The sequence below is a fragment of the Lethenteron reissneri genome, chromosome 2 (genome assembly GCF_015708825.2).
Source record: "Lethenteron reissneri isolate LAM-NWPU_2019-01 chromosome 2, ASM1570882v1, whole genome shotgun sequence".
Classification (NCBI taxonomy): Eukaryota; Metazoa; Chordata; class Hyperoartia; order Petromyzontiformes; family Petromyzontidae; genus Lethenteron; species Lethenteron reissneri.
The window spans coordinates 13659436-13677877 of record NC_083780.1 but is presented as its reverse complement, the minus strand read 5'-3'; the positions used below and the strand labels follow the sequence as shown (position 1 = coordinate 13677877).

At 47.4% G+C, this 18442-nt stretch overlaps 1 pseudogene; it reads left to right on the top strand.

The window, feature by feature from the left end:
• Nucleotides 1-17229, top strand: part of LOC133341877 (UBX domain-containing protein 7-like) — a 25231-nt pseudogene extending 8002 nt beyond the window's left edge.
• The last annotated feature ends 1213 nt before the right edge of the window (nucleotides 17230-18442 follow it).

The following is an 18442-nucleotide window of genomic DNA, read 5'->3' as shown; positions in this document are numbered from 1 at the left end:
GGTCAGTAAAATAAGTACTACTTTGTGGATTTATACAACACTGCAAGGACAGCAACTATCTTTGCAATTAAGCAAGAATGTGTAATTTTCAACAACTGGTTCGAAATCAGCAATGGTTAATCATATACGATGATGAGACCCTGTGTAGAATGTATACCCCCACCGTGCATAACAGGTGCTATAGGCTGGTGGGGGGACATGTGGTGGGCAGCAGAGTTCAGTGTGCCTCCCCGCTCTTACCACCCCACATTTGCCCAGCGTGGTGGAATATTGTGCTCATCCAGCAGTGGATTGATGGCTCATGGAAATCAAGCATGGTTGAGATTCTGATTGATTATGAATGACTGACCTCTGGCACAGGAATGTGGAATTTGCACCACATGGTTGGAAAGCAGTCAATATTATTATCAATCCCCTGCTGGGTGACTGCCACACAGGTCAGTTTGGCAGAAATTAAGCACTCACCTCTGTTTAGTGAGAAACCATAAAACTTACTTAAATACAGGAGAACCTTGCATGTGCAACTTGCCGGGGGGACATGTATTGGCAGGTAATTGAAAAGGTTAGATGTGTGAACAATCTGATAATTATAGAATATTACAATTAAACACGAGGCAAATACTGCACTGGTGGATATTTAATTGATGAATGCAGATATGTGATGGATTGGATATGCAACTGAATGTACAGTACAGAAATCTAAACTGTGTTCGCACTCTACATAATAAATGTTTAACATTTATTTTATTCTGAACGATTTTGTTCTTGCACGTTTACTCGGCACTTGATTTCGATTTCCGGCCACAGCTAACATCAGTGGCGAGTGATATCTGAACTAGTCTTGAAAATCCCTTTCACCAACTATAATGACCGACACGGCGATGTATGGTCAAACAACGGCAATGATCGAAAAGGTGTGTGAGGAAGCCAGAATTTAGCCGCACATTGATAATGGGCTGTACGTTTGTATGTATTTACTAGGCATGTAATGGCTTCAATCTATTAAATAAGATCGATTCTAGCAATTATGCAGACTAATGAACAAACAAAAATTGAGACGGGTATTACAATCTGAACAAGCAGAATGGCAGAATTAATTAAAACGTATATGATTATAAAATTCAATCGCAATCATGAACGTGACAATTCATTGAATAACTAGGGGGAGGTGTCAGTGATTTGTATCATGCCTCCTGTTTACCCCACCTCTCCCTTGCTTGGACATATTTTCTTAATGTATCCTAACCCGCTTTCAAATAAAGAACCTACTGTCACTGGTGTGTGTACAACGCAATGGTGTGTGTTTTTGCCTCACTTCCCTCTCTCTGTTCCTCATGTTAGCATTGTATTGTATTGTCTGTGCTTGCATTTCTATTGATATGATTTACTCTGTGGCGAGCGTAGCTGTTTCTGTAGCTGTTTGTGACATGTATGTGTGAGGGGCCTCCACTCGGACGACTCCGCCTTCAATGAGTACCGACCGCTGTGCATAATATCAGCACTGGAGGAGACACACGACTGCCAACATACTCCCCACCACACCACCCCTTGTGTGTGCCGACCTTAATAGGTGCTTGCAAACAGCACTTGCCCCAACCGCCTATTGTATTGCTACGAAGGGAAATGTTGTTTTTTGTGTGTTTGTGATGCAGAGTGTTGTACGTAGCAGTACATACCTGTTGAACTGGGCTTTATCCCTGGCCATGATATATACAACAGTACTTACGAGGCCTAGGATACGTGAGGCATCCAGCCTGGATGAGCCCAGGGCCAGCCAAAGCCTACCTAAAGCACCAAACAGATAGGCCAGCCAACCAGGAGGGTTCAGGGTATCCAGGACAGATGAGGGCGAGAGAAGCTGCATGACAGCAAACAGAACCGGGGCAAATGAGACCCAGGGGAAGATGTGGGAGGAGTTGCGGTCCAAATGAATCCCACTGATAATGCCAATTATATTAAGAGGAAACCCTTTTTTTCAGGAGGGTCCTGCTTCATTGGGATGTTTGGTCAATTCTATTAGTTAATGGCTTTTTGTTGGAGGAAACCAGAGCAGACTAAGAATACAGTACCTACTAGACTTACCAAGGGGTGAACATAGCACTGGCTTCTGTCCGCACACTGCAGCCCCATGCCTGCCAACTCGATAAGTCCTGTCTTAACAAGCCTCAATTTGCGTAGCATCTGGCTTCTCGGGATAGTGGGCAATTCAAGGATGGATATGGCTGTAGACTAAATCAATAAGGAATAGAATCATGCAAATGCAGGACTTTGGATTGCTTTCCACCGTGCTTTTATGCTCGGGAGTTTTTAAATAACGATATGTATTCAAACCGCATACAGAGATCATGTCACAAGCCACATGCCATTGTGAGATAATGACCCAAGGCGAATCCGTTTAGCGGAGGATTTTGTCTTCAAAGTTTTTGGGGAAGCCTCTAATCATCCAGCCATTTTTTGTAGGGGCAGATCAGTAATAGCAATGCAACTTTATCCTAAAGTTTTCCGAATTTGATTGTCTTTACAATGGTTATCGTGCCTTAACATTTCAGACAGACAAAGCTGATACATTCAAGCTTTCATCAACGTGTTATTAATAATCAAAGGTCTGGTATCTGAACCTTGTTACAACTATATTTGATAGATTCTGCAGTTCGATGGTTGTGCCATCATTTACTTAATTGTTTATGCCAGTGGTTGCTCATTTATGTCATTAGTGTCTCAATAATAAAGAAATGTCTGGTGTCTGAAACTCATTCCCATTCCTCCCTCACCCTCCCTGATGAACCATATCTGCTTGTCCCCTCCTTCATGGCCTGTTTTGCTGGTTCCCTACCCCTCCCTGGTGATCTGTTCTTACTGGTTACCTCCCACCATCCTGATTATCTATTTCTGTGTGCTCTCTCCCCCCTCCCTGATGTTGAGTTGCAGGTGCATCTCAGGATGTGGCGCTACACATGCTGGAGGCGTGCGGCAATGAGTTGCACACGGCCGTCACCATGTTCCTCGACGGCGGCGCAGGCTCCGTGCCCACGGCCGCTGCCTCCCCGCTGGATGCCGCACACGGTCCCCCCGGCTCGTCGCGCTCGCATTCGCGGTCGCACACGCACGGGAGGGTGCACGCACCGCGCGCGCGACACGCCCTCAGCACCGCCACCGCGGCCACCATCGGCGCCGCGGCTGGCACGTCGCAACAGGCGGAAAGACCTCGACGGGTGAGCGGGGCAACCGATTGGGCACGATTATCGGTTGATATCATGCGATGTTGGTTGCTCCATTGGTTGTGCTGTATATTGTTCAAATCTTCGGATGTTTTATTGTTTCGCACACTTGATTGAGTTCTGTAGGTAGCTCCAGCTTTCGGTTGCTCAATTGATTGATTTCTTGATTTCTTGATCGATTGTGCTGTGTGTGTGTGCACTTGCATTTACAGTATATGCTTTTATTTACCCGGTGACCTTCAATTCTGCTCACAGCCAACATCAGTGACAAATATGTGAACCGTTACTCAGCCTCTCCTAGGTGGCCTTGAATTATTACCTGGTGCTTTGTGTCAATATCCGCTTTGGGGACAGAATTTTCCCCAACAGCGTGTATGGATATACAGGTTGTGTGAGTGTGTATACGTGTCCCTGTGCGTCCGTGTGCACCTGTGTATGTAGAGGGGAGGTGCGGGCACCCATCCCACAGAAACAGGAGGTGCTGGTGGATCCAGAACCCATCTTTGGGGGTGAGTCCAGGGCAGTTTCCACTCCTCAGCCAGTTAGGCCACAGGCTCGCTGGAGAAATGCCACCATTGCATTAAGCGTTATGCCCAGCAAGCTGTCTCTGCTTTGGCGGGAAAATTCTAATGAATAATCAGATACCTTTACAAATTCGTTGCTTTACTATTATGGGACTTATTTTGGCATCCTGCTTCTCCCTGACAAAAGTTTCATTGATACGTTATTCCCTCCTGACTCAGGAGTGTAATATTTCACACCTCAAGTAATTTGATGAAAAGTGACAATTTTAGTCAACAATAGATTATTTTTAGCCACATTTTTGCTGTCTTTTGATTTCTTTTGTCTTCCATAATATTTCGTCTTGTTTGTACAATTTTGTTCATTGCATTTACCTAAATGTATCACCATATGATTTGCATAATGCTGCATCGATTCATAATGTAACATTGTATCTAAAACATTCAATTGTGTGTATGAGAATCCATTATTGTCACTTTAAGATCAAATCACTTGGAAAGCAGGGTTAAACCTAAAACAGTTTTTATAGGCTTCTGTGGAGCTACGTTCTGGGCAGCAGAGGGCAGTGCATAAACATACATTGTGTGCAGTACTCTACTTCTGTGCTGCCGCTTAAATGCTCCTCACCTTAAGCCTCCACTGATCCGCATGGTGAAGTAAGGAAAAGGTATCCTCTACAATCTGCACGGCATAGGGGAGGCCCTCATCCAGCAGTAGATTGACAAAAAGGGCTGTATATGTGCACGTGTTACATTTAGACCAATGGAGTTAGCAACATTTTACAAACGAGATGTAAAAAAGCATAAGTATCGATTCAAGGAAGTCTATAAAATCACGGCAATCTAAACGGTTACATTCTGTAAAAATCTATGGGTGGATGGGGGTCAATTGCCACATGCTTACTGTGCCCCTCCACTGGCTGAGAAACGCCCTGCGGAGAAAATGGTTGTAAAAGCGGCTTCCATCAATGCCAGGGCATGTGACGTTTGTGTCTCCCTCTTTGACGTTTCAGCCCCCAAGCGAAGCCGACTCTCGCAGTCGGTGTTCGACGGATTCCGAGACTTCCAGACTGAAGCGAGTAAGTACAAAAACTCGCTCGCTCTTTCACTCGCTCGCCGTGCTCCATTGCGTTTTCATCGCAGCGTCATAACTGTAACAGCCTCATTACTGTCATGAACAGTAACCGTGGGAGTGTCAGCATCATCATCAGCAACAGCAGTAGTATTGTTGGAATCAGCAGCAGAAGTAGCAAAAGTAGGAGTGTGATGCATCATCATCTGCAGCAGTAGCACTAGAATGGTCACTTCTCAACACAAGAATTGTTAAGTGCTGTGAGGCAGATGTCGGCATGGTGGCAGTTGGTTGTCAGGTGGCATTTGGAAGTTGCTGGGTGCCAGTTAGCAAGTTGAGGTTAGCTGCTGCTTCTTGGCAGTTATCAGGCGGCTCAGTGGTAGAGGAAGCGGCCTGCAATCAGGAAAGTCAAGAGTGGTTGTCCTATGGATAGACTTGCATCTGCCATAGGAATGTGAAATTACACCACTTGCTCAGGGCTGTACATAGGAGATGAGCACTGCCTCAATACTTATTTGAGTAAGAAAATTGAGTTATGGGTTATTGAGTACCAGGTGGCGGTCAGTGGTTGCTCAGTGGCGGATAGAGTAAAATTTGGCAATTGGAAGTTGCGCAGTGGTCATTGCTGTGTCACAGTTGTCAAGTAGCAGATCTTGGTTGCTTGGTGGCAGTTTCTAGGTTGCAGGTAGTGGTTACCAGGAAACGGTTGCAGTTGACGTGTTGCGGTGGGTAACTCACCGTTGCTCTCCACAGTCAGGCAGGAGCAGGAGCTTCTGAACGGTGGAGCAGTCGATAGGAGGTTAAAGACGCTCGCCGACCTCTTCAGACCGCCCATCGACCTCATGCACAAGGGCACCTTCGAGACGGTGAGTTAGGGGCAAAGGGGGGAGTGGCATTGTGAGGAGCCACTTGATGCACAAAAGTCATTGTGTAGTGATGCTGAAATGATTACTAATTTTATGGAAGTCTGTTCGTTACAGTGATTTGGTTTGTATAGAGCTGTTCAGTTAAGTGGCTTCATCTGTTTTCTTAGATGTCCCTCTGTTGAAATGGCTTCATTTGTATAAAATATAGATTTTTTTCATCATGCCAACTTCATGAATTTTCATCGAGATTTATAAATAAAAAATACTATTTTCAAAGAGGTCTGTTCATTCATTTGGGAGTCATTCACTTTCTTACATTGCTAATGCTTTCATCTCAAAGCCTGACAAAGACACTCTTAGGATTGTTATTGTGCATTGCTTAAACAAGTAGGTTAATAAATACATGCATCTCTTCCAGGAGGATCCAGCATTGGGATGTTTGGCCTTTTCCAAATTGTTACTCTCACCGAGCCAGTCAAAGGCACCCTTAGGATTCATAGGGTTAGTCTGCAATTGAGAAGGCTGTGTGGCTCAAAGGTCCAGAGTGCTGAGTTTGCACCATTCAGATCCTGGGTTCGAATCCCAAAAATTGCCTGTGATGAAACCAATTTTTCAAGTGTAGTGAGGTAAAGTTGGCTTGGTCACCATTGGCTGTACAAAATAAAACATCAACGTAGACTTGGTTTTTCCCTTGATTTGGTCAAATTAAATCTCTCGGTGTCAAAGATATCAGTGTTACTGTCATGCAATAAACATTACTCTCAGTGGAAGGGCGAGTGGGAAATTCCTGTCACTTAGTTTGTGAATCGGAAGCAATCTCAGTGGTAACTCTGTGGTGTCCGCTTGTGTGGGCCGACCATGGCTTGCCGTGTTGTAGCCATGGGCCTGCGAGGTGGCCAGGAGATGGCATTGCTGAGTGTTATCGCTCGGTGCGTGTGGTGGGTTTTCTCCAGTTTATCCATTTTCCTCACACGTGAAGCCAAACGCGAATAGAGTTGGCCAAACATCCCAAGGTAGCAGGACCTTCCTGAACAGGAGTCTCCTGACAAGGCGCCAATATCACAAGCAGGATCAAATTGGGGAAGAAGATAATATGTAAAGAGAATTGGGTGGCACTGCTTACATTCTTTACTCCTTGCCCTTTTCCCACCATGAATGCGCACTGGGCTCGGCAGGCAAAGAAGACGGGGCAGTCGCAGCGCAAGTGGCTCATGGTGAATATCCAAAATGTGCAGGACTTCTCCTGCCAGTGTCTCAACCGCGACGTGTGGAGCCACGAGGCAGTCAAGGCTGTCATCCGTGAGCACTTCATCTTCTGGCAGGTGAGGCCACTGCACCCAATCACAGTTGCTCACATGCTGGAGCTCTCTCTCGATAAATGTACACCTCACTCATTCGCTTGCTTAGTCCATTTAAGCCCCTTTCTAGATCTGTCACTTGCATGAATGCTCACCCATTCGTCTTATAGATAGCTCAGTGTCTACCCATTTGGTCACCCAATTTCTCACCCCTCGTTCAGTCACACGACCTATAGCTTGATCACTTGCCTCATGATTTAATCATTCATCTTTCCCTGATCACTCACGTCTTTCATTACTCACTTGCAGCTCTTTCACTTTACACTCATGGTCTCATCTGATTGCTCACACGACCCCCCCCCCCCCCCCCACCGTTGCTCATTCATATCCTGATTTCTCTCATCTTTGTACACGTGCGCTAACATGCCTTAATGCGTTTGTTTGCATCGCCGGTGTGTTTGCCCGTTCAGGTTTATCACGACAGTGAGGAGGGGCAGAGGTACATGCAGTTCTACAAGCTGACGGAATTCCCATACGTGTCCGTGCTTGACCCTAGGACAGGCAAGCGTGCAATATGCCCACATGCGCAACTATTAACGCATTCACACATGCAAAGACACACCCACCGCTATTAACACATATGCGCACAAACAGCGTTAACATGTACACACGGCGCTTCGGATTGCAAGTGGTGGTGGCGGCATCTTAGAGGAGGCCTTCATCCAGCAGGCGGATTTGACCGTGCCTGCTGATGATGAATGGTTAGCGGTGTGAGCCTGGTGCCGACTGTTTTTGTTTTCCACGTGCGCACACGCAGGGGAGAAACTCCTCGAGTGCCATCGGCTCGACGCCAACTCGCTGCTTGAGCTCGTCACCGAGTTCCTATCCACGTACAACCTCAACGAGGCCTCACCGGGGAAACCAAAGAAACGCTCGCGCACGGTAACTTCGCCACTCTCTCGGCACTGTTCAACCAGGAGACACTCGCTGGGTCTCGAAAGACCCTTCATCAGGAGGGTCCCACTAAGATTTCGCAGCGGGGGTGACGATTGTTATTCGTTTCCCACTAACTTTTCAAATTTGGCATATTTTGGATTGTGATACCAGCACACAATGGCCGACTGTTTTTAGAATAATGTTGCGGGATCTTTTAACTTTTAACGACCGCTGTGAGGCTGGTGGCACGTTTTACGGTTAATACACGCACAGGGGTGCAATTGGCGGACTGTACCTCAGTAAATCTGGCTCGGATGATCAAATCGGTGATGGGACAACCTGCGATGGGCAAGTTTTTGGTGTATATTAAGTAACGATGGTGATGAGAACATGGCACGGATGTCTTCAATACGATGGTTGTTAAATAAAAAAAATTTCATCGAATGTTGATTCCAGAAGTCATGGAATCCACATTTGTTTAAGGGTCTTCCAAAAGCCCCCAATATTTGCAGGACACGTTATATATCTGCCCACGGTACATCGAAGATGCTCTGGAAACCACAAGGAGGAAATGTCATTGTTTGGATCGTTGCACTAAACTTGATTATTGTTGCTTACGTAAATAGCACCGTTGTTCTCCTGTGTCACCCAGTAAAAACTGCCAAGTCTAGACCAGGCATTATTAATTATGCTTCTCTCTGGGTTACGCGTGTCTGCTTCATTGTGATATCCCCACAACACGCACACACCACGTGACGCCCTCCCATCTGGGCCTGTTCTCCCAGGCGAGCCTGATAGATGCTAGCGAGGACAGTCAGCTGGAAGCCGCTATTCAGGCTTCACTTCAGGTGAGTGTGGGCCTCGCAGCGATGGCTGTCGCATGGTTTAATCGCGCATGCTTCTTGACATTGGGGGCTGAACAAGAATCGTTTGGGTTGTCAGCCAATTTGGCGGGTTTGCTTCCGCAACTCCCATTAGCACTGGATGGCTTAGTATGGTGCGAAAGAAGTTCAATGTACATGTATACCAAGTTATGTTGTGTCTTTAAGTAATGCCGTGCCATTCAGAGTTTTGACGAATTGCCTTGTGTGGTACGTAAAATTGTCATGTCACGCCGAATCACATCATGCCTCGTCAAGTCGCACTAGTGTGTAATGCCAAGTTATGTCTTGCTCTGCCTTGTCGAGCGATGCTCTGTTTTCCCGAGTTATTCCATATCTTACCGAGTTTTGCCTTGCGTCTTTGGCAAGTCATGCTGTATCTTTCTAATTCTTGCCGTGTCTCACGAAGTCATGTCTCACCAAGCCGAGTCATGCTTTGTGTTACCGAGCCATGCTCTATCTTTCTAATTCATGTCGTGTCTTGCGGAGTCATGTCTCACCAAGCCTTGACGAGCGCTGCTGTGTTTTGCCAAGTTGCAACGATCTGTGCTGATTCGGCCGTGCCGGTCCCCCCAGGAGACGCACTACGGGCCGTCGGCCGCCCCCTCTCCTCCCCACTCGTCAGGGGCCCCCTCTGACGATGACAACGACGACGATGACGACGAGATCGACAATGAGGTGCCGTGTGCGCGAGGTGGCGTGTGTGTTTGTACGTGTGTGTGTACGTGTTGATACTTACACGTGCATGTGTGTGTGTCTTCATACCTACATGTGACTGAGCAATTTGTGCGTTTGTATTTGCACTTCAAAGGTACATGTTTATGTATGTGCTGTCTGTGTGTGCTTGTGTATTTGCTGCTTGTGCGTACATACGTGTGTGTGTGCACTGTGTGTGCGTACGTACCGCTTGTGCCTGCATGTGTGTGTGTCCTCCCTATGTCTGCATACCTGTGTGTTTATGTGCACTGTGTGCATTCTGTGTGCTGTGTGTGCATACGCGCGTGTGCTGCCTGTGTGCGTGTGCTGCCTGTGTGCATGCCTGCGTGCGTGCGTGCGCCTCCACACTGCGTGCGTGTGTATGCACCGTCTGCGCATAAGTGCAGGTGGCGGAGGGCAGTGCGGGCGGTGCAGCTCGGACTTGTGAAGACGACGACGACGACGATGAAGACGTCTGCGTCGACTCCACCGAGGGCTCCAACCCGGCGTGGGAGGACAGCGGCAGCGCGGGGGGAGAGGAGAAAGGTGATGGAGCGTGGGGGTGCTCTCTTTATTCGATCAAGAAGCCAGCGCCAGACAGCACACATGCTCGCACACAAATAAGTTATGGGATAGCGAAATATATTTTTGAAAATCTCAACAAACTCGCAATTATTATGACTGACATGTAGCGGAGTAAAAATGTACGTGTACAGGTGCAGCCCTTTGTTAAACCACCACTCGATAAGGGCCTCCGCACGCCATGCGAGTTGTGGGGGTTATTAGATCTCATTTCAACTCCACGGCTCAGTAGGTTGGTGCAAATCACCCCCGTGACCCGCATGGCATGGGTAGGATTTTATGCAGCAGTGGATTGACAAAAATTCTGTACATGGTCATGAAATTGTCTCAGGCTTCAGGTCTCCTGGGCTCATGGGTGTGTGTATGTGCTTGCCGTCCCTGTCGGTGTGTACGTGTTTTATATTTATAGAGCGCCTTCACTCAAGGTGCTTAACGCGGTTTAAAAAAACGGGGTCGTGCAAGGTTTGAGGAATGAGTGAACACGATCGAGCGTATTTAGGGGTCACAAAAGGTAAGGGGAGGGATGGGAAGTAGTGGAGGTGCGAAGGGAGGGAAGAGAATGGGAAACAGAGAAGTGTTAAGTTTTAAGAGAGGAATGGAAGGCGGTTAAGGAAGGGGACTGCTCAATGTACGTGTGTACGTGTCTGTCTCTGTCCTCAGGCCCCCAGTCTCGGCTCATGGTTCGATTCCCAGATGGGAAACGCGAGCAGGTGGTGATGGCGGCAGAGGCAACGTTAACGGTGAGTGAGCACAAAGCACGCACGCACCCTAGAGCACACGACAGGTACACAGAGTTCACGCGAATGGCGCACGCACACTCGAATACACACGCACACCCTGCACATAGACACTCTCGCAACATGCACACACCCACATATAGATTCATACGTATGTGCACCACAAAACACACCAACGAATATTGTACACACACACACCACATCTCCACTCTTATCTTTAAAACGTGCACAGCATATGCATGCACCACATAGAACCATACTCGTACACCACGAAAACATAAATATACACACGTGTACCACCATCACATTTCGCACACACGAATACAAATGTGTACAAACATTAAAAGTATACTGACATCGCACACAAACGAAATATGTGCATGTGATGAAGATTCAGCTGTTACTACTTTTGTAAGCCCCACACTCACATACTCACACACTTACACACTCACACACTCACACACTTACACACTCACACACTTACACATGCATAAATCACATACACTAGCAACACTCGTGCACACGCATGCAAATACATGTACACATCTACCTACATATGTGTACATATGCACTCTCTCTCACAAAGACAAAGATCCCCAGACAATGTGTATGTAGCCTTATAGGCTGTTGGGGAAAGTGCTCTTAATGAGCACCAACTACACGTACACTCTTTGGTACGCACACGGATCTCGCGTAGATTCTAACGACAATCCAATCCTCTCCTGCACCGCCCCTCCTCCTGCACCACCCCTTCTCCTGCACCACCAGGCCCTGCTGAGCCTAGTTGAGGCACGCGGTTTCCCAGGCGACCGCTTTGAGCTCGTCACCAACTTCCCACGGCGGAAGCTGGCGGCACTGGGAGGAGACACGACGCTACGGCAGGCAGGCCTCTTCCCCCACGAGACCGTCTTCGTGCAGGAGAGGGTGTGATGGCCTCCATCACGCCTCGTCCTCACCTCATTTCCCATCGTCCCGTCGTTTTTTCCGTTCTCCACAGCGTCCGCCTCGTGGGCTCGGCTCGGTTGTACGATGGAAAAGAAGTATGATGCGTATGCCACCCGTACCATGCCGCCGCTCCCCCGCCCCGTGCTGGCTCGGCTCGGTTGTATGATGGATAGAAATACTCGGCGAGCCGAGGCAACGCAGGGCCCTCGTGGTACGGGTGATTTTTCACCGACTGTTTGCCATGCTGAGCCAGAACTGAATCATCGTACTACGCTAGCCTTGTGACATTGAATCTGGCTTGGGGCAAAACAGGGCCAGCGGTGGTGGGGCTAATGACGCGTTGATTGCGTGGGATGTGAGTCCTGGTCAACTGCGCGACAGCAACGGCACGGCTCACCATCTACAGTGGAAAACAACCAGGGAACCTCCTGAGCCGAGCTGGCTTGGCAGGGTTGTATTGTCGAAAAGAGGTGTGAGAGACAGGGTATGGCTGGCAACACCTCTTTTGCTTCGTTGAATTCCAAGGCAGAGCTGGGGTCGATTGTAATCGGGGCTTCATATTAGCTGGGTCTGTTTGGTTACCAGCCATGTGCCACCTACTCCACTGTCTACCAGCAACCCGGAAAATATTGACATTTTAAGTCCTGATCATAATTATGATTACAGCTCTATTGTTTGGCAAGTTTCCAATTACAATCGACCCTCTCCGATTAGCTCGGTTGGCTACGTACGGTGTGAAAGAAGTTCTACATACGTCCAAGGTAATCGGGGTGAGGGAAGACCCAGATAACACAGGTAATGCTGAACATGTAAATGCAGCTTCAGAAACGTTTTGAGTGTTTTTTCTGCCTCGCAAAGTAATCGGTTTACTTGTTTGTGATGTATTTTGGTCACGAGGCCACTCGGCTCATCCTTAGTGAGGAGCAGATAATTCAACCAGCAAGCATAAACATTATTTATTTTTCCACAAGCACGTTAAATCGACAGTTCGCCCACTTATGATAGACAGTAGTGAATGCAATTCGTTACCAATTGCCACAATTGCAATTGTTATCGACCCTAGTTGTGATCCAGTGTCAATGTCATCGCATCTTTCTACCCAAACGAGCGTGAGACACCTCATCTCTTTAGGCTGTTCTTAGACATGGGTGGAAATTACACATTCTCATGGTGGGGCCAAGTTCATCCACGGGATAATCACTCGCGGTGTAACAATGTTGCTTAAAAGTGATTGTGATGCTCACGATATTCGTGCCGCATGATGTTATAAGAAGCACAATGACCGTACGTTGGGTTCATTGGCGGGACAGCTGCAGCCATCCAGAAGTACTGAACATCACGATATGTATTAAAAAAAAGATGATCAAATCATGACCCCTGGCATCATACCAAATCATTGAACCGCGAGACGGGGACAATTCATTACCGAGCTAATAATGTTTTCGCTTCCACCGAGTTGCCCTTATTCCAGGGTAAGAAGTTTCAAAGTCGGAGCGTGTGCCTGCTCATTGGCCAACTCTCATGGGGTGGCTTGCAGGGGCTCATAATGGCTGTGTCGGAGACACTGAGCTGACACCGTTGAGATCCTGGCTTTTATTATGGATTTTAGCTGCCCAGCCATGATTAATCCACATTCTGAAGTGTATTGAGTTGATGACCTTAGTTCGATCACCGATGACCCGCACACGAAACACGTCACGGGAAATGTATTCCAGTGATGGACAGTTGAATAAAATCTTAGTTTGGCTGCCAAGCAACCAACCACCATCTCTACCGCAGTGCATGTGCGCTAGTGCGGTGCCCCGAGTGTGCTTTGCAAAGCGACGAGCCCTCGATGGCGGGCACGGGAAGGTGCACCATCATGCTGTGTGCGGCTGTAGAGGCATTTGAAGGGATCTCGGTGGTAGTGAGATGATGTCCTTTTCCACACGCCATTCTTTTCACAGGTGATGTTACAATGCTCCCCGAAGGAATATTGTTTTGCCTAATAATAGCACGACTATTGGAATATAGATTTTGATTGCCATTATTGCGTATACAATGGCGATGAAAAGAATACATCGGAAATGTGATTTTCTCAGTAACGAGGCTTCGCACCCAATGTTGGTGGACACCCCATGAGATCTCGGCTTGGCTGAGCCTCCGTAAATGGAGTGAATGCAGGCGCGTGTGTGTTTCGGGTTGTGCTTGTCTTGAGAACGACTGTAATTGATGCCTTTCCGTGACCAATCTATCCGCTCGGCGTTCTTGCATTTTGAACGCTGCATGCACAAAGATTCTGCCGTTTTATATTTGAGGCGTTTTCTTTTTCATCTTGGAAGTTTTTGTTTTCTGACCAGAACGATCGATGTTTTATTTTATTTGCGCACGTGTTTGCGTCGTACGGGACCAGACGTCCGGGTTGCGTTTCCCCGTCTGACCGCGTGTTTCAGTTCCCACGTGAAGGGTTGGTGTTATAACTGCGTGGGTCCATCCTCCTTTCACCCACTCCCCTCTCTGCCCCCCCCCCCTCCCTTCCTAATCCACCTCTCATTTATTATCCCCCCACTTTTGCTTGGGGTTTCAAGAGAGGCTATTTTTTAAGTAGAATATATGATGTTAACCTAGTTTAGTCCCACCAGTTTGACCTAAACAGGTTTTGACAAACCAGGTAAAAAAAAAATTCTCAATGATAATTACAGTAGATTCTCGATTATCTGCGTGCAGATTATCCGATTTGCGGATTAACCTCGCGCCTGAGATTTTGACAACAATTAATAACCGAACGAATATGTGCTTCGGTTCATCCGAAAACCACGTCATTACCTCTACAGTACAGTAGTTGCGTATCTTTACAACCGTGCATGGAGTTTAATTGATTTTGATTGTCGTAGTTCTGCTATCCACTTAGTGGGTGGAGTCTTCTGCGCAGGAGCAATAAACTATCACTCAACACGCGCGTCGATCGGTCGATCGTTGGTTGTTGCCATAGAGATCCGCGAGCATTGTATAATTTTTGATTATCCGAAATTTTTAATTAACCGCGGCCGTCATCCCCATCATTCGCGCGGATAATCGAGAGGCTACTGTGTATCCCTCCCCAAAGAGGCAGTGGCGTTTTAAACGTTTTGAGTAAAGTGGTAGTGTTAACCCATTGATCGCATGAACCCACGTGAAAAAGAGCTGGTGTGTAGGCCTGTGGACGATTCACTGTCAACTTTCACAATTCGATTCAGCAATTTGTTGTCCAGTTCTGCCTCTATACTGTGTCTCTTCTGTCTCCTCTATGCTGTCTTCTGTATTGTCCGTCTCATCTGTATGTAGGTCCCTTGTTTTTAGCTTTCATCTGCCTCATGCCATTATCCTGAAAGTATAATTTGCATACAACTTGCGTATACGTTGCATACATCATCAGTAATTGATTGGAATACATGGTTCAGTGTATGTATTGTGTCTCGTGAGAGTCGATGTTGATTGATGAATTATGCATCTGATAACGTGAGGCCACGCGTCCGTGACAAAAGGGAGATCTGGTGGGTAAGAGGCCGTTTTTGCACCTAACTCTGTGGAGTCAGACATTCGATGTTTTGATGACGGAGGTCACCATGCGTTGATATTTCACTTCTCTATTGCCAATTATTGCCATCCATCCACCACGCTGCGCGATTTTGCGTTTACATGCGAATTGTTACATGCATTGTATTTTTTAGGCTGTTCCAGTTTTTAATATCCAAGGGGACCCACTGGCTGCCACCACAGTTGGCGATGCGGGCCATGGAAGCAGTAACCCCTGCCCCCTGCGTATCGTGTGTTGAGACACGCCGCTGTCCTGCGATGTGCTGTTACCATCGATCACAATCGGGTTTGGGATCCAAGATGACGTTTGGTAATAGGGATGGAGGGGGGGCAGAATTATTAAATGGCAGCATCAGTGTTTCCTACTGCGTTGCCAAACGGACACGGGACTGAGGGAAAGCCCCTCCTCGCGCAGGTGTGAGATTGGGATATTCACTTGGACTCGCTTTGCCCCAACCATATCCCAAACTATATAACCTTAGACATAAAATTGGAGCTAATGTTAGCCCTTATGCGAACACTTCCAAATTCCATCGCTCGAGCCCTTTTGCTAATAGTAGTCCCAAACCAGAGGTCGGCAATCTGTGGCTCTAAGCACTGCTTCGTGACGTTATTCATTAAGAACTGTCTCGGATTCACATGCATTGGCAGCTCTTAAAATATTCAGGTTTTTTTTTACTGAAATCGAATCAAATGGCTCGTTATTTTGGTTGCCGACCCCTGCCCTTAACCATAACCCTAACATGCCAAACCATATCCCGAACTTTATTCAAAACCTTAACCCTCGCACCAACTCTTACGATTGGTGTGGTTGTGCACGCCTGTGAAACAGGGCTTTGGAGGCAAGGGTTGTGGATCACAGAGTTATGAAACTCCCAAACCCGCTGGGCTGCGAGGTGGCCAGGAGATGGCAGCACAGCAAGTGGGTTCATGAACCAATTTATGGGACCATTGAGTGTTATGTTCCCTCTTATGTTTTGTGGGTTTTCTCTGGGCACTCAAATTTCTTCCACATCAAGCAAACCACTCCATAAAAAATGAATTGACCAAACTATGTAAAAACATAACTACGATGATTACAACTCGAACCCTACCCTTAATATGAACTCTTACTATCCCCTAACCGCCCTATCAGTAATAATTTCCATTACCCAACACTAACAGTATAACCAGGGGTGTAATGATGCATTGAATCAGTCGTGAAATGGAATCGACGTCTATTCGTATAGGTCGTATGTAATGGGTGCAGCTTGTCCATGCACCCGCTACTTTCATCCTGCCCCATAAGTATGTTGAACTTCTTTCGCGCCGTACGTGGCCAACAGTGCTAATCGGAGGTGCCCCATCATCACGTTGCTGCCCCATAATCACGTTTCGCCAACTCGAGCTCGGGGGTGCGGATCTCGGCAGGCCGTAGGTAGGAACCGACCTGCGACTTCATTTCACACGGCCCTCGGCCCTCATCATGAGCCATTGTAAGCATCTTAGCTGTGCTAATCGGGTACTAGAGGCGAACATCTTTGACCTGCCGACACTTCTGTTTTTAACTATATCACGCTCAGCCTCTTGCAGTCACAGACGTGTCCGAGGTGTGTGTGTGTGCGTGCGTGTTAATGTGTGGTTGCCCACCAGAGGTATTGAAGGACCTCGCAAAGGAAAAGATTGCTCAACCCTGCTCTAAACCTGATGCGCCTACTCCCAATCTCGAGCCCCATCTCTAAACCTGGCCCTAAGCCCATATGTAGCCCCCCCGTGTTCTCTTGTGACTGTGTTCTGGGCACGTGTAAATGCACGCGCGTTCCACATGTACATACACACACGCGCGGCCCCGTGTCACCTTGAATGTGGCGTGTAGTTTAAACTGTACATATGGTTAAGTGACATTTGATGAGATGATATGATAATAAAATGCTTTGTTTTCAGATGACATGTCCTTGGATATTATTTGTTTAATCGTCGGTCGTTAATCTTGAGCCTCTTAATGATATCTCGACCGGAATGCGCCCTCTCGACAGATCTCAGAACCTGCGTAGTGCTTGGATGGGCGACTACCATGCGGAATAGGTTGTTGTGCAGGCTGTCGTGGGGCGACGTGATGGGCAACAGCGGGCGGTGCAATACGATGTTGTACTCTACTGACGTGCTCCCAACGGCTATGCTACCCGCATGGGAAAAGCTAAAGGCAGATGGCGATAAGACTTAAGATGTTGCCCTTGAAGGATGTGTCACCTTTGTAACAAGCAGAGAGATTTCAATATCTTGGAAAAGCCACCCAGTAGTGGATAGAGAATGACTGATGATGAAAAAGCATAACACCTAAAGCCAGATGGTGGTGATGCTGAGAATGTGGTGGATATAATAGCTTAGCTGAGACGCGAGGGGAAATGTACCACGAGTTGATGTGGGCCAGTCACGTGTGGCTTCATATGGCTGCCGCTGTGACCATCCAGAGCGCTGGGATGTTTGAACGATTCCGCTGGAATATTTGAAATAATTCTTGACAGTCGGAGCGGTTTCAACTTTATGGGTCTCATCAGCAGTCAGACTCGTTCAACATTCTGATGGATAATTAATGAGATCTTATTGTCTCAAGCACTCCTTGTTAAATGAGACCCCATTCACCGCAAAATGCAACACTAATGTTTTTTTTAATATATAGCCTCATTCATGCCAATATCTTGCAATCACTGAGGAACCACCACACACAAGCGGGGAGGCAGTCGTCAGGCGATGAGTCGGTGCCAATAATTGCCCGAGCTTTGCAATCCTCTTAAGATTATATTTTCAGCCAATAATGAGTGTTTATGCATGTCCGAGGAATCGGGAGCCACCGGATAAAAGCCCAAGTCTGCCATGGGACAACACTCCATTCCCATTCCATAGGGACAGATGGAGATCAGTCCTCACTGCTGTAGTGGCTTCTGGCGAAGCCAGGGTATGGCTCATCGACTTCGACTGCAAGGGAGTTTCACGACATCTGTGTGTGATCCATCAACCTTGCTGCCTCGACAGCACTGGGTCACAAGCGCGCGATGACCAAGGGTTGGGGCCCCACTTGGCAGCCAGCATGATGTTTTAAGCAGTATATAGGGGTCGTCCATAAATGACGTCACGCGATTTTGGAGGATTTTTGAC